The sequence below is a fragment of the Lygodium microphyllum genome, chromosome 5, assembly GCF_053477565.2.
Source record: "Lygodium microphyllum isolate KBCC chromosome 5, Lygodium_microphyllum_v1.1.10, whole genome shotgun sequence".
NCBI lineage: Eukaryota > Viridiplantae > Streptophyta > Polypodiopsida > Schizaeales > Lygodiaceae > Lygodium > Lygodium microphyllum.
The window spans coordinates 70,319,416-70,337,324 of NC_141139.1; positions in this window are offsets into that span (position 1 = coordinate 70,319,416).

Consider the following 17,909-nt stretch of genomic DNA (forward strand, 5'->3'; position numbering starts at 1 on the left):
GGCATCACTATGTATGTATAGGTTCCCCATTCAGTTGTGAAGGTTGTTTGGATTGATCTTCTTCTGCAATTTGGACTTGATTGTATCCTTTGAATCCATCCAAGAGGGAATAGAGCTCATGGCTTGCCAATGTGTCCAAAAGTTGGTCTATGAAAGGGATAGGAAAATGATTTTTCTTCGTCTTGGAATTTAACTTTTGGAAGTCCACACCATATTAGTAGTTTCCCATTCTTCTTGGGTACTACCACAATGGGCAAAACCCATTCACTATTAGCCACACTGGATAAATGAACTCAGCTTCAAGGAGCTTCAGTAATTCGGACTTCATTAGGGTAGAATAATTTGGATTCATGTGCCTCTGTCTTTGCCTCACATGTTTGGCATCAGGCTCTAGGTTGATGTGGTGTTGGCATACTATGGGATCAATCCCATTTAAATCTTTGTACGACCATGCAAACATGTCTAAGTTCTCCTTTAGTAGGTCTTATAGGATAGTAGTTCTTCTTTTGGAAGATTTAGACTCACCTTCAGGTGACATTCATTACTATTAGCACCCACAAACATCAATTGCTTTTCACCTTCCACTTTGTAGATGAATGTCCCACAGACTGCTTCTGGGTAGAGATTTGACTTCTTTAAGGGGGTGTCTCCTCTTCTGATAATTCATTGAAACTGAAGTCATGTTCTAATGGAGGATTAGCTTGCTCTTTGGGAGACTGAAAGGGTATCATTGCGGTTTTGGGTTTGGATTGGGGATGACTTACTTCTTGGCTCAAGGATTCGTCTTTTGAGGATGCATCCAAGAACGCTACATAATAGGAACCTTCTGTGTTCTGTTTAAACTATAGGGCTGGGGGTTGTTGGCAAGGTGCATCATCATCATCTTCTCTTAAGAAGGGTGACTTTGGGCAAGACAAGAGCCACTGCAAAAGGAAAGCTAATTCTTCTTAATCAATTTCTTATAAAGGCTTTGCTTATGGCATGACTCATTAATCAGTCCAAAGGGTACCATAATCATTCTGTCGAACAGAAAGGGATCTTCTGCTTCTGAGGCTTCAATAACTTTAGGAACTTCTTCCTCATCTCTGCCTTTTGCGAATACGACAGACTCTTTTGCGAATATGATAGACTCTTCTAACTTGCTTTCATAATCTTCATCTACATTATCACTTTCGTCCTCTTTGGATTCTGTTTTTGCCTTTGTGGGGGCTCTATAAGAAAAGAACAAGCTCTTTGTTATGTCCTCTGCTTTTGCTTCTGTCTGTGTGTCTATCTCTATTCTTGTCTCTGTCTCTGGCTCTACGCGACTGCCATGTAACAGGGAGAACAATACATCCATGCTTCTATCTCGTTGTCAAAGGTGATTTTAGAAGTTCGTTCGGGTTCCAAGTAGGAGGTATTCACCCATTGACAATGACTTTGCTTCTTTCGGTAGTTGGCTTACAGTGCCCACTGTTAGGGATTGTGTCTTTGTTTTCTTGGGAAAGATCTATTTGACGGCCTCTTTATCTCTTGATATACCATTTGTTACTTCATTGGAGGAATCTGTTACGACTTTGATGGACGTGGATCCATTGCATTTTTGCGATCCATACAACTTCAATACCACTTTGTTGGGTCATCTGCCTAGCGTTAGGGTTCATTTAAACCAATCCATCCTTGCTCTTGCTTCAAAAGGCCAAGGTCTTCCCAATAGCAAAGCGTACGAGGTCCCTTAAATTTGGTTTAACCACCAGATATGTCAGCCAATAGTCTCTTCCTGCAAGGATTGTCTTTATGAATGGGAGAATGCCCAACGATTTGGTTCTACTTTGATATGCCAATCTGATAAGCCACCGCATAGATTGCATTCCTTGCAAGCCTAGATCCTTCATTGTCACATCCATCATTATGTTTATTGATGAGCCGCCATCAATGAATGCATCTACAATAAAGCATCCTTCAATCCATACACCAATCTCCGGGGTTCCCAGATCCAGGAAGGCGTTAGCTACATCTACTTCCTTTATGGGTTCTGAGGCTCTATTGGACTTGGTTTTCATGGAGAGAGCAATTCTTAGGTCTCTTCTTCTTGTCAGTATGCTTTTGAATTTCTTTCGATAGCTAGGAGAAAACATCAACAAATGTTGGAATGTTAAGTTTGGTTTAAAAGTGTCTAGGTCTTTGACCAAATCATACTCTTTGATAGGATCCACAAGATTTTCCAATCGATTGGGGAATGGGGCCACACCCACTTTTATATTTCCTTTTTCTTTTAGGAGTGGCAACATCTGTGCTTCTTCTCCTTAAGGAGGTGCTTCTGCATCCTCTATCTCCTAGACCTCTAGTCCTGCCTCTGCTACTGTCTTTGTGGCTTGGTGTAGCGCTCTATACTACATTGTTCTCTGTACTGCACTGTTTTGTTTCTCCCTAGAAAGGTTGAACTTCACAGTCTTGGCAGAGGGAATATTTTCTTTTGGAACTATGGGTTCTCTTTTCTTTGCACCCATTATTGAGGCCACTTCCAATTCCATCAAATTGGAAGCAGGTTCTTGGGTCTTCTGTTGGGTATCAGGAGTAGCTTTCAGAGGAGATAGACTTGGAAAATCTTTTGCTATGTGACCTTCTTCTTTGCATCGACTACACAAAGGTTTGTAATCCACAGACCTTCTAGGGTTTGGACAGTTCGGTGAGATATGACCCTTTTTTCCACATCTGTAACACTCACCTCTGATCTTTGCCCACCGCTAGATTGTTGTCCTCTGTAACTGTGAGAGGGAAAACTCCTTGGACCAAAATTAGGACCAAAATTCCTAGGCTTTGGTCGAATGACTTGTGTTGTCATTTTGGATTCCAACAAGTTAAATTTTGCATCTTCATCTTTATTTCTTCTTTTGTGCATCTCTTTCAGAGAGCAGATATCCTCTGTATGGTTCTTCCTCAAACAATATGAATAGAAGGCTCTAGGAATGGTTGGTTTTCAGGAACATTGAATGGCTAAATGTCCCACTTGATGGCACTTTCCACACCATGTATTAGAATTCGACACATCTCTCCCACCTCCCATAGGAGTGGATATATTAGTGGTATTTATCTTCAGTGTCTGTAACTATTCTGTAATCACATCCATAAGCTCTTTCTCGATACTTGCAACTGAGTTGGATAGGTAGTCCTTTAGATTTTCACCTCCTGGAGTACTTATAATAGGGTTTTGAGAAGCTTCTGCACAATCACTGCATACACTCGTTGACTTGATTCAGAGGGTTCTCTGTTCTGGTTTTGATTCAGAGCTCCTATTGAGACTTGGGGGGTTGTTGATTCCAGTGGGTAGGATTCCATTGTTGTTGAGTTTCCATTGGAGGAACAATTTGAGGCCATGGTTGTTGTGGTTGAACCATCATTTGAGGCATTTTTGTCTGCGGATTGTGGATTAGGTGCACTGTATTATGGCATTGTTTGCATCTGGGGGATAGGGTTAGGGAATTGTCCTTGGGATTGCATTTGGTGGGTATACCATTCTTGAATTTAGTGAGGAAGGCCAAGTCCCATGTGCCACAAGTTCCTGCTGCTTGTCTCTCATACCACTGAAACATCATGCCCTTGAAAGTGGTAGGGAATATTGCTAACCAATGCTCGGGGATTCTGGCATTGTTAGCCACACGTGCTACCATAAACTCCGCTACATGAAGATCGGGATCTTCATCGTACTCTCCCTTGAAAATGGGCAATGGGACTCCATTTTCTTTCATCAATATTTCCAAGATGGATTTGACTAGGAAGGGGACATTGAGTTGCCATGGGGTCTTCTGTAAAGAGTTCTTTTAAGCGTCAAAGGAGGCTTCTATTGCAAGTTCATTCTCGACCTTGATTTTTTCCTTCTCTCTTTTCACATACCTTTGGACTCGTTTTAGTGCTTGCCTCTTGATTGTGGCATTCATCAGGGGGTTCACTCCAACCAGTTGGTCTATACTCAATAGAACATAATCAGAGGGGGCTTTAGTCTCTGGAGAACTCTGTGGCTAACATCTCTTCTACTTCCTACTTTTCTATGTCTCTGAATTCAACTTTTAAACCGCTACAGAGAGGAAGGTATTCCATTTTGAAGGCATCAAAACTCATTATTCTTAGGATCATTGTGGTACCATCAACATAGTAATGCCAGCTTCTAATGGTTTCAACAATGTATGTTGTGAAGAACACTCTATATACCAACTTCTAGTGGGTTGCTAATTGGACAAAGAGGAGATTGTCAGTGCACTAGGCATCCCATGTGTCTTGTTGTTGAGCATCCACGAACAAATGCCAACTCTTTTCCTTCTTGTTTTTGTGAACCTCCACTAACCACGAATCTTGAAGCTTCTTCACGATCTCCCACTTAATGATGTCTGGAAACTTCTCAATAAATGCTAGATCTTCCATGGATGGTCATTCTCTCTATTTCTGCACTTTAGTTTGTTCCCAAACAACTTGCCACCAAGATGCACGTCTTTGTTGCTTCAACACGAAGAGGAAATAGTCCACCACATAGAGCTTACATCATAATGGTAATATGTTTCCGCCATTGTGGGATGAAATTCTTGTGGAAAGTGGCTTTAGCAATGAGAATCTCTAATGATTCCGAACTTTGCAAGCTCCCATTGAATTATTCTCCTATTTGCAATGCCATTTCCTTCATTTGCAGTATCTTTTGATGCTTGTTGATGGCATTTTTCCTCGATTGTGCATAAAAAAAATGGAGCCCCAAAAGGAACACCAAGGAAATAGGGTTTCTAATGCAAGAAAATATATTTTGTATCATCAACAACCATCTTTTTCATCTTTTATATGATCTCAACAAAAAAAACAACACCAGGAACAAAAAAAAAAACTTCACGTAGCTTCATAGAAACAATTCTCCCCAATGGCTTTAACTTTAACAAAATCCATCATTCTCTTCATGTTCTTCATAGAATTATTTGATATACATAGATAAAACAAAAAAATACTGCACTTTGAATGGAAAAATATCACATATGATTCATCTTCAAAGATCTCATAGCTTTCTCTCACAATCTCTCATATGTAGATACATTGTTTGGCATAGAATTGGCTATCTCTGACTCTCTCTCTCTCTCTCTCTCTCTCTCTCTCTCTCTCTCTCTCTCTCTCTCTCTCTCTCTCAATCAATAGTACATCATCTCCTCACTACAATACTTAATAATCACTCATAATAATCCTTCTTTGGTTGTGGATGTGCCTTTCAAAAGGTGTGTCTGATATGAAAGGTCACTAGAGCCAATACAATGACTCTTTATAGCTCATCATTGTCACTTCACTCCAATCTTCTCTTGAGTCTTCAGCAACTGCTTCTTCCACTCCCTGAAGATCTTTTGAACTTACATTCACCTCTTTCCAAGGCTAGAAAACTTTCCCAAAGTCTCACATACATTCCATAAGACACTTACAAATGCATACAGAACATAATAGAACAGGAGCAGAGGCTCTAACAGAGGGTTACAGAAGGTCAACAGAAAACATCAAAACCACATAACTCATACTAAAATCATTCCAAACTATCAAAAACAATTCAATGAGCTTTCAAAAAATCTCAACCTTCATTAATCATTACTCCATGTTTCATACAGAAGATAAATAGAACAAAATAGAAGTTATCAAAACCAATCAGAACATCATAGAACATCATAGAGCCTCATATCTCTACTGAAAATCATCACGAGCTTCCCAAACATAGCCAACCTAATCCAAAACACTCTCAAACACTTCCAAAACAATCAATCATAATGTAAAATCGTTTAAAAATCAACCATTTAGACCTTAAAAACAACAAAAAGCAACCAAAAAATCAAGTCATTTCAGCATTCAACATTTACATACACCTTTTATAACTTGCACAAGAGGGAGTTTGGCACTCTTTTACGAAGGGCTAAAATGAACTTTATTTCTTGTGTGCCTTGTTCTTGATTAATTTTTTTATTCCCACACTTCTTGGTTTTTTTTTTCCAACGGGTTGTCTTCTTATGGTCTTTCTTAAGCCTTCTTCATGCCTTGTGTCATTTCGAGGGTTAACATTACCCCCTCCTAGAGCTGAGTGCCAGTCTCCTAGCACTAGATGATATGCATTAGAGAGTTGAGGGTGGTCTGGGAAATGGTATGTGGGGCTGTTGGGAAGCTAGTAATGTAGGATAAGCTTGTGACATATGATTAGAGATTGCTAGTACTAAAGATATGTTGACTAATCGAAGAGGGCCCTTGGAGTTGTTGGCTAGTTGTACATTTGCACAATGTACTTGTAAAGGAAGAATAGGTGCATTACCTAGGGGGAATGTCTGACTTACCTACTAACACATTTTGCAAGTGGTGGTGGAATTGTGAGATGAGTCGAAAGCTTGAAGTGTTGTCCCACACTTGAGAATCAAGTTTGTGGAAGGGGGAGGTGCTATGCATGACTTAAGGAGATAGGTCTATCACAATGTCTTTCCCTTGATGTGTACTAAATACGTGAAGTGAGGAGGGGCTAGGGATTTAATGATCCCTAGATGCAATGTTCATGGCACTCACCCACACAAATGAGAATGTTTTGTATTCTTTCTTTTTCTTTTTTCTTATTTTCTCCTTTTTTGAATATAAATATAAATTACAAGGGATGATACTAATTTGCATCTCATTCTCTTGCAAGGGCAAAGCTAGGTAGGGGTTTAAGTGACCTACTTAGGAAGGACCGGCTTATCATATAGCCTTTTAAGTTGATCCTCATGTTCAAAGATGTAGTGGACAAAAGTGGGTGGTTACACCTTGTGCATTGACTATCACTCATATTCTCTAGGAGGTTCATACAAAAACCTGGCAATAAGGTAGCTCTCATCATGAACCTAGTCATAGCATAACTATTTATGCCCCCATTTATATAAAAAAATTCGGATCTAAACATGAAGAAAACTCCTTGAGGAAGTGTGCAATAGATGGGCGAATATCTTTTTCAATGAAGGCCATGCACTACTCAGGGGTTGTGGCATTAACATTGTAAATTCAAGGAAAATCATACCTTCCATACACCTTCAAATCAAAATCTGCTCAGTATCTCCTTGGGTTGGGCATGTAGGTCAAATTATCCTTTTCATATGGCAATGTATTGCAAAAATCCATCTATGCATCCATACTACCATCCCATATGTTTCTTCTCCACTTCAGCTAGGATTCATAGCACTTGCTAGCTCTGGGCTCATCCATCACTTTATCCTCCAAATATCTGGCAGGTTCCCTCTGCCACAACATTGGGTGTCTTGCCCTTTCCTCTAACCACCTTTTGCTACCTAGTTTCATTGAAAGCTTGATCACCTTCTCCACCACCCTTCGTGATAGTACTTGATCAAGTGATTGGGGGTAGGAGAAGGTGAATTCAAATGGGTTGTAGCAGCTTTCATATATTGCTCTCATAGGGATAGTTCTTGTGCCCAATCAATTGGTAAGCATTCTTCATGTTGAGTGATAGGGGCTTCAAGCATTGGTTGAGGCTTGGCACTAAGCTTCCTCTGCGATAGCTCTATGCCAACTCCCTCCTTCTATGCCTCAATTCCATAGTTCTCTTTGGGGCAATGGGATCTTCATCATGTACTTCTGCTTGCAATTCTACTTGTGGGGGTGGGCTTGGTGCATTAGGCTGCTCTTCCTCATCATTATCCTACTCAAAATTAGGTCCTTCTTCAAGATTTGGCTCTATAGGCTCTTGAGTAGGGGCTATGCTTGTTGCTCTTGTTTTCCAAATCCTAGTAGGTCTAGCTTTTGCCTAGACAACCTTGCCTTGATTAGATGTTCCCTTTGCTCTTCTATGCTTAGGTTGGTGCTAGCTCTAGGTGTCTTTTCATGGAGGCCATATTTCAATGCTCTCCTTGTGAGTCCTACTTTCCTTTTGAGCCCTTCGATTGTCTCTTCTCCTTCTGTTGCCTGAGTGATATGCAGCACTACATTTAAGAAAGCCTCCTATTGTGCCAACATCCCTGTCTCTATTGCTTCTGCTTTTCCTTCATCCATCATGTGTTCACTTTCTGATAGTGATAGGTGCTCTATTGAATCTCCGATTCTAGCATTATTCCTTTTTGCCCATCCTTCAGCTCTCACTTTCATTTGTTGGAGGCCTTGGTTTTGTTTTTGTGAGAGGGTGGTTACCATTTGCTCTTGCTCTTTTCATATCACAAATACCTTTTATTTGTCTTGGCTCTGGCATTCCACATGCTCCTTTAGGATGCATTGCTCATGGAGTGCAATACTTGGAGTTGATTATGTAGCTCTGCCATCTTCTTTATGGCATCTTCATCTTTTTTGATCTTTATGGCATGTAGCTCTTGCCTCAACTCATCCAACTCCTTGTTTTCAAACTCCAGATGTTTATTTTCCTTGGAGTTTAAGGTACATAGTCGCTCTAAAGCCATGCAACTTTCCCTTTCTTCTTCATACAGGTCCCACAAATTTTTCTCACCCTATCTTGCATTTAGGGCCTCGTTTATAGCCATCACTTCCGTGATGTATACTATCATTTGCCTTGTTTTCTCTAGTCAAAAGGTTGCAAAAGTATCATTTTCTGCTTCTAGCTTGGCAAGCACATCTTTTCTTTCCATTCATTCTCTCACACTGGCTCTGGAGTTCTTTTGCTAGCTCATCATACTCCTCTATGTTGAGCATTGCCGATGGTACCAACTGGTTGATACCTCAAGGTGTGTCACCTTAGGACCTTGGCGGGATTTTGCATCAGCTATTGTTGGTCTCTTGGCTTCTATTGTTGGGGCCTCTTCTAATGCTATTGGTGCAAGCTCATGCACTTTGAGAATCTAGTAGGTAATGCACCCATGCTATCACATTACTCTCAATGATCACTACTTCTGTGGCTCCTTGTATTGGGGTGGTCGTCCCTCTTGTTTCTTTTTACATTCCTCTCTTCGAGCTTCCTTGACTCTTTCTCAGCCCTCTACAAATCTCTGCTTTCTTCATTTTAGTGGATTTGGTCTTCCTAATGGGAATCCTTAGCATAATTCTTTGCCTCTCTCCCTAACTAGATGGTGCTGAGCCTTGCTCCCCTTGCTCATTGACCATTCTCTCGCTTGAGGTTTCTTGTTGTTGAGTTTGGTGGCCAGCCTCCCTCTTCTTAGCTACTTGCACTACTTCTTCTTGTTTGCTGGACTTTGTTAGCTTCTTCTTTCCTAAGTTCCCTATGGAGAAAGACACATGAGGGTTCACTAGAATGGGTGAGTGATGCTCATGGATTGGCGATTGTTTTGGTGTTTTCTCCCCTTTCTCTTCTTTGTCCATCTCTCCCATGGCCTCCTGGATTAGGGCTGTTTGCACTCCTTCGAAACCTATGTTTGATGCCTTGGATGTGGGTTTTTTCATTTCTGACCCAGTCTTCGTCACATTGGGATTTTGCACCTATGGCTCTTAGAGCTGATACACCAATACCTTAATTGATGCTTGGATTGTTGTTCAGACATAAGAGTTCACATTTGCTTCATCCAGTGCCTTGGCTATAATGCTCTCTAGCAATGGTACCACTATTCTATTTGTGAGTGCATTGTACCTCTGGCTCAAGAAGAGAGCATGCACCATTTTTGCTTGCAATCTGATAGTGGGCTTAGGGATGACTGCTAGGTTGATTTCATCATTCGTGTACACTTGTTGCTTATTCGTCCCCAACATGCCTTACATGTCTCTCTTTAGCCTCTTTTTTGGCTTGTCCACTAACCCAAGAGCTTTCTCAACCAGCTCCAGGTTGAGCACAACTTGCACATTCTTGGTTGCATCCCCCTGTGTGATTGTCACTATACCACTGTTCTTCTTGGCATTGAAGGATTTGAGAAATTTTGTGCACGTGTTGTGATCAATTTACTGGCCGACCTTTTCAAGGTACTTGGCTAGATTGCATTGCTCACAACAATTTACCTGGCCGCGTCCTTAGTTGCCATGATTCTTCTAGGTTGTGCATGCTCCGGTATCGTAGTTGATTGAGTATCTGCATCTTTGTGGTTAGGTGATATTTGTTCCATTCTTCCTTAGTAAATAGGAGCCCTATCATTTGGATTCCTATCATAACACAACGACTCACAATGAGTTCCCTTTGAAAGACATTTTTTGCTTAAAAAGTAAAGTGATTAGAAGGAAACATGATCAAATAGTGAAATGTATAAGCCAAGGAATGAAATTTTTTCATATCAATCAATCCATACATTCCATGCAAGAACTTTGAGAAGAAATTTTCACTAAATGAAAATTCAATTCATCCTTCTATTTGGGGTTCAATTATATTTTGATTCATATTCAGCTTTCATCTTCCTTCACCTTTCACCTTACTCCCTCTCCTCTTGGAATGATGAAAATCCCTCATAGGATTGGAGAACGAAGGGGTAAGGGCATTTGGTACACTCTTGCTGTATTCTAGTGTTTCAAGAGCCAAGCATAGAAGTTTGAGTTATACTCCAATGTAGCATGGTAGTCCATGTCTTATGGACGAATGCCTACATGTGTAACATAGGTCAAGACATCATTCAAGGGATCACTTGAGCTAATTCTGCTAGCAACATGAAGTTCTTCTTTTGTTAGGATCTTATCTAAGTATGGATTCAACATGACATTGTCATCTAATGGTCTATTTTGTGTCACGGCCTACACTCTAAAAGAGGATGGGGCCACGTAAGTGGGGTCATATTTGAAAGGGTTGAAGGTGCATCTTTACTCTGTGTTTGTCATGATTTGACAAACCTCTTGTTCCCATTGAATGCAAAGAGAGTACCATTTCCATAGGAAATTGGATTTGGATTTAGCTAGGTTTTTCAGCTCATCAAGTTCACTGGGTACCATTGGCACTTTACTTTTCTTGACGGACGTGATTAGCCACTGGTTTAAGGTTTTTTTAGTTGCAATCAACTTTTTGCAATCGTGGGAGTTTTTGTGATGAATATGACTTAAAATTCCTCCCAAGAACAAGGCAAAGAGCGTACATCATTTGCTATTTGTTCATCAAGTATGCCTAGGTCCAAGCATTTATAACTTTTAGTAAATAGTGTGAAAGTTGAGTCCAATTGTCTGATATAGGTCACTAAGTCATTCCCATGTTCATGGCCATATGGAATGCCAATTCAAGAATGGATAATCATTGATAAGATGGTTTAAGACCTACGGGTGGTTGGGGTTTGACTTGACTAGACTGCTTAGCTATGATTGTCTCTGCTATGAGGTGGTCATTGGAGTGTTTGTTATCTATCACCTGTACAGTTGAGCTTGTGGTTCAGGGGACGTGTGGTTCTTTGTTTTTGTAGTGAGTGGTGCATTGAAGGTATTAGGGAAAGATCTATCGATAGTGGGTCCAACTTTTGGGTTATAGACCCATTGAGTGTTCATGGGCTGAATATATTTTTGCTCAGTTTTTACTTCCTATTAGCTTACAAGCACGTGTATGTTGATTGGAAGGTTGCGGTGGATGGGCAAGTGTGCTATTCGTGGATTTAGGAAACCACACCAGGGTGTTGTTGTCATAGAAGCTTTGGGTGTGCAGTAGGGCTTTTGGCACTCATTGCGGTTTGGTCCTTTGCCTATTCATGTAATGCTAGCTTTTGCTTTTAGGTCTAGTGTATGGGATATGAGATTTATGAGATTCTGCGAATGTGCTCTTGGTAGGCTATGGTTTATGTTTGGGAACCCACTTGGTTATTTGGATTGTATCTTTGGTCGGGATTTCTAACTGTAGTGAGTATTTCACACTGGATCTCGATGTGGGTTCACTACCCCCTCCTTAGGGTTGGCACCGGGTTTAACTACCAGTGGCACGATGAGCCTTGGCAAAGCCATAACACCCTTGCTATAAGCTATGACTATCCTAATATTGCCTATGGCAAGGTGGATGTGCTGAGAGTCATAGTCAATGTTGCAGTGAGTTTGTTTCTTGAAAGCGTGACCCAAAAGTGATTCCTTGCCAACACCTTTTTTGTTAGATAGTACATAAAAGATGATTGGGAGGCTCTCAGTCTTGATATAAACCATTAGTTTGCACTTCCCCAGTAGTGAATAGGACTGCCCCCCAAAGGGGCAAAGTTTGGCATTAGTCAATTACACTTGGGGCTAACCAATGAGGGTCCAATGATCATATGTGAGGATGTTGTTGTTAGCTCCCTTGTCAATCAATGCATTAAAGATGTGTGCCTTTTGGGAGATTACCATTAGGCGAAAGTAGGCAAGCACTATTGTTTCTTCATCCTCATCCTCTATATGTGTGATAGTTTCCACTCTAACGTTCATGGGTGGTGTTACCATTGGAGGCTCGTGTAGTGAGTGTGATGGAGGGTAGTACTTCTCAATGCGATTGCAATTGGAAAAGGCTATACCCTCTCCTTCTAGGGTTTCAAGCTCCATGTTTCCAGTTCTACTAATGTTAGGGACTTTGAAAGGTCCCAACCCCTTGAACTTCATCTTTTGTTTATGTCATTTACAGAGTGCAACAACACTAAGTCTCCTTGTCCAAAGTTGAGTTGTTTGACACGTTGGTCAAACCAACTCGTGTTGTGAATTCTCATAGATTAGGCATGGATTTCAATGAGCCAGGTTTTAGATAGGCATTTTATTTCTAGTAGGCCATTTTTTCCATGCTTTCTTTTCATCCCATCTATCTTGGACTACTATTCTCAAGCTTAGAATGAAGAACTCTACTGGTAAGATTGCTTCAGTTCCATAGGTTAACTTGAATGGTGTCTGTCCTACAACCATTTTATAGGCTATCTTATAAGCCTACAATGCTACCATTAGCTTATTATCCCAGTCACCTCATTGTGTGAGGATGCGACCACCTTAATTAGGATAGTCATTAGGATTTTGTTTGTGGCTTCAGCTTGATTATTTGCTTGAGGATAATACAACAAAGATTTTCGATGGATTATCAAGAAGGTGGATAACAAGTGGGCAATCACTTCCTTGATGAAGTGTGTGCTTTGATCATTGACAAATTCTATGGGACATCCGAACCGTGAGATCACTTGCTCCCAAAGAAATTTGGAAATGGTCCTAGTGTCATTTTCTTGAGTTGCCTAAGCTTCAGTCCACTTGGTGAGATAGTATGTGGCTATGATTATGTACCTCACTTGTGAGTATTGTGCTATAGGACTGATTGGACCAATGAAATCAATCCCCCATTTTTCAAATTGTTGGTATGCTATCACTAGGGTCAACTCCATGTTATCCTTACAAATAGAAACCTTGGTTTGCTGGCACTCATCACAATGCTTCACAAACTTAACTACATTGCAAAATAGTGTAGGCCAGCATAATTGAGAGTGGAGCACCTTACATGCTGCAGTGTCCCTATTGAAGTGTCCTCCAACAATTCCACTATGAGATTCTACAAGCACATAATGCATCTCATGCTCACAGACACATCTCCTCCATAGTCCATCCTATCCTAATTGGTAGAGTTGGCTAGTAATCAATTGATAGGGGTTGAATCCTTAGAATGAGATGTTTTAGCCTAGCCTTCTCAATTGGATGTTCAGGTAATCCATGTTGTAGGATGTGGACTATGCCATCTACCCAATAAGGTGTACGGTCTACTCTAAACAAATCTCATTCGCTAGACATTCTAATAGGTGTATCAGGTAGGTAATCTACAATGCCTTGCCTAGCTACTTCTCCTATGGTTATGCGAGACATATGGTCTGCCATGTAATGTTGTTTGCCCTTGTATAGTACCACCATAGAGAAATTTCAATTCTAATAGCAAAATAACCATCGAGCAACGTGTCCTGTTGCACAAGGTTTATTCACAAGATAAAGCAATGCTTGATAATCAACAAAGAAAGTAAAGGGTGTAGCTAGAAGATAATGTCAAAATTTCTTAACTGCAAACACCGTAGCTAGCCTTTCCCTCTCTGTCATGGAGTACTTCATTTTCATGTTAGTGAGTTGTTTGCTTGCAAAGCTCATTGGGTAATCCAAGTTATGCTTACCAAGTTGGCACAAAACTGCTCCCACAGTGAACATTAATGCATTAATGTGCATATAGAAGGTAATGGACCAATCTGGGACTTGTAGAATAGGTGTAGTTTGTCAAAGCCTTTTTTCAATTCTTCATAAGCGCATTGGCACTCCTCAGTCCACTCAAATACAATCAATAGCTTGTGAAGTGATCTGCAATACACACAGCATGAGCATGCTTTGGATTCATTGCATACGATCTTTGCTTGATTGGTGTTGCATTGGGGGTCATAGGGATGTTGTGAGTCACAATACTCGGATAGATCAAGTGAATACATCTACATACTCTCGTAAGAGATTAATGAGATTAGCCTCCTCTTGCTCAGTTAAGTCATCGGCTATATATATGGGTTGAGGTTTTTCTCCTTCCCTTGCCAAGTTGACCTCCTTAACTTTAGTAGGTCCTTCAATGGTTTTGCTAACCTGTCCTACTCATTTGGCTCCTATTAACACTACTATGTAGTTGCCCTTATTATACTTAGTGAAGCATTTGGGTAAGTCATGCGGTCTCTTTTGTCTTTTAGATTTTGAGGACATGGAATGTTTTTGTCTCTCTTCCTTGAGCCTCTTGCACCTCATATGGACCGGGAGGTCCCATTTGGTGCGTTTGGTCCTAGGTGGTCAATGAATTATTGGATCACTCTTAGAGTTGAATTTTGACTCAGAGTTGAACTCACAACCTTCACTAGAAGGAGTTTCCCCCTAGTGGTCGTAGCTCCAAGACTGATTCCATTCTAAGCAGTGGTATGGTGCCTGAATAAACTACTCTAGCTTGCTCATATTCCACTATGTCTAGGTGCTCTAACTAGGTACAATCACAATTTACCTTGATGACCCCTTTTTTCATCCTAAAATCACTAGCCTCTCGAGGTTTAGAGACTTCTCAATCACTCGTCCCTTTGTGTTGTACTCTATGGTCTCGACTTCTTCCTCACTTTCCTCACCATTGGAACAATAGTCTTCATACTCATAATCCAAATTGTCATACTCAAACTGTTCATCATTCCCATGGCTCCAATTTGTAGGACTTTTCTCATCTGCAATGAGGGCCCACTTGCACAATAGATTCAGGTTGTGTGCCTTAGTCCATTGCCACTCCAAATTCTCTTTGAGATCCTTAAGAGGCTTAAAGTTTGTAGCTGGATTACTAGCTATCTCTCTCATTAGGTACTCAAGAATTCTATGGAGGTCAAGTTTATTAGTTGGTACATGGTAGGTGATAGGCATTGGTTGGTTGTTGGAACTCTTGGCCATCATATAAAGAGGTACTGATGATGTAGCATCATTCTTGGGTAACTCAGAATCTATGACTTCGTTGGGTTTACCAACTTCCTCTCCAACTTCCCTATAGTCATCCTCATCATTTGAGAATGGCAAGTCGATGGTCGCCAATACATGCATCCAATCATGCTCATCCTTAGGGAAAGGAATATACTTAGTTAAGGGTCCATGTTTGCGCTTTCCTTGTGAGTCACCCTTTAGTATTATAGAGATAGCATCAAGGTCAACTGGTGAGGTTTTCCAAGTGCCCATCTCTACTCGAGCAACTTCTGTTCTGTTGCCCAAGAATATCAAGCCATTACCCCAATCCTCTATCACTTGAGCATTTCTCATCCATGGCCTATCTAACAAAATATCATATTCCACTTCCTTCATGACTATGAAGTTAATTGAGAATTGGATTCTTGTCATCTTTAGAGGCCAATATTTTAACACTCTGAATGGTCTGACTTTCATTCCATTCACTAGCATAATATTAAATTGTGCAATTTCCATTGGTGGGTTTCCCCAAGCTTGCAAAACTAGATGGCTAAGCACACTAACTCCTACTCTTGTGTCCACAATTCCTTTTTGTGTGGCATCACCTAATGCAACAATAGGTAAGATTGCGTGCATTTCCATGCTGTTCCAAAAGGCATTCACTTATAGGGATCTAGATAATGGGTTCAAGGTTAAGCTTGGTATATGCATCTCTACATCATGGCCCAAAATGTCAGTCGCTCCATGTCCATCAAGTCTTTCTACCCATTGCTTCAACACTTGTTATAGCATGGGGTTTTGTCTAAGCATTTCTCCTAATGGTAAGGTTATATGAGTTGATATCAATGTCATGAGCAAATTTCCAACCTTTTTCTTTTCCTCTAACAAGGCTTTTCTACCAATGCTCTTGGGCAGTTCATCTGTCCATAGCATCTAGATTCTGCTTATGTGGTGCTACATAGGGCATTGAGGTGCCTCTTGATCTCAAGTGCATAGGGGAGATTGGTGGACTCATGCTTAGAGAGCTCATTAATCTCATCCTCCATGACAGGCTCTATATCTTGTAGGTGCGCTTGAGCTTCTCTCATCCACTCTTTGACTTTGTCCACCACTTCTAATTGATGTTTTGGATCAACCTTGGCACTTCTCTTTTCTAGAGTCTTGGGAGCAAAAGTTTCTACCTCCGCATCCATAACCTATTTCCCTTTGGTCAATGTGGTGGCACTATCAATTTTGAGTGTTGTATTGGCATCCACCCTCATCCTTCTCCTCCGTTGACTCTTCTTTCCCTCAGATGTTGCATCTAAGTTGCTAGTCCAAGAAATGAGATATCGTCTTTCTTTTTTTGAGCTCAGATCTCAAATCGACCTTGCTTCTTTTTAGGGTAATGAGATGAAATGTGCATGTGATGTCCACAAGTCCAACATGCTAGTGGCTCTTGGTTCAGGTTCCCTCCTAGACCTCTACCTCTTCCCTTATCTAAAGCCATAATCGACACTCATCTAAAGTCCATCAATATATAGTTACCCTCCTCGTCATAGGAAACATAAGGATTCACATACATTTCATCCTCCAAGGACTCCTCTATAAATTGTATTGGATTATCTCGATGGATGGGTCACTATGGGTCCAAGAGGCCTTGGGATTCCTATGGGGTTGATGTTAATCGCAGGAGCATCTAGCTTTGAATGATTGGGTGTGTGTTGCTAGAGCTAATGGAGTTTCTCTTCCAAAGTTGGAATGCCTATTCCTTGATACTAGGGCTAAGTATATGGTTGTGAGTATGGGAGGCTTCTTGGAAACCGATAGTGCATTGCATAATATCCAAATCTACCACAGTTAGCATAAGGCTGTGATCTAGGGTTGAGACACTTAGTTGGAAGATGGTTGCCACCACAATGCACACATTGCATGTGGGGTTGCTCTAGCCTTGTCAACATGTCTTGTAGCTTGGCAAACTCTAACTTCAAGTCAGCTATCTCTTGGCTTTGGTTGATTTTTTTTCCCTTATATTGCATGCTAGGGTTTGATCACTCGCTAAGGGTTGTGGTCCTTTTAGTGTTCCTAGAGGTGATGTTCTCATGTAGTGTCTCTCTTCTCTCTCTCTCTCTCTCTCTCTCTCTCTCTCTCTCTCTCTCTCTCTCTCTCTCTCTCTCTCTCTCTCTCTCTCTCTCTCTGAGCAAGTCATCCACCCATATTGCCTCTTCAAAGACCCTGGCTAACACATCCCTTTGCAAGTTTGAGTTACTAGCTAAGGCCTTATAGAGCTCTTCATTTCAGATTCCAATGATAAACACAATGAAGGTTTCTCTCTTATTGGATTGCTTTGTCGCTAGATCCTCTTGTAGGGACTTCTCACGTGAGTGACATAGTCTCGGATTTCCTCCTTATCTTTTTTGCTAACATTCATCGACCTGACAATGAGGCTGTCTGAGTATCCTACTTTGGAAAATATTTTAATGAAAAGATCCTTTAGGTGATTGAAGTTGTTGTGCTCAGCATTGTCTAGGCTAGAAAACCAAGTTCATCCCTTGTCCCCTAGGCAGAGTCTAAAAGCTTGAGCACACTTAGTGGGGTCCATGAGGTTGTTTGCCTCGCACATCTACTCAAACTACTCAACAAAGCTATAAGGATCGTTACATATCTGATACTTCTCAAGTTTCTTTGTA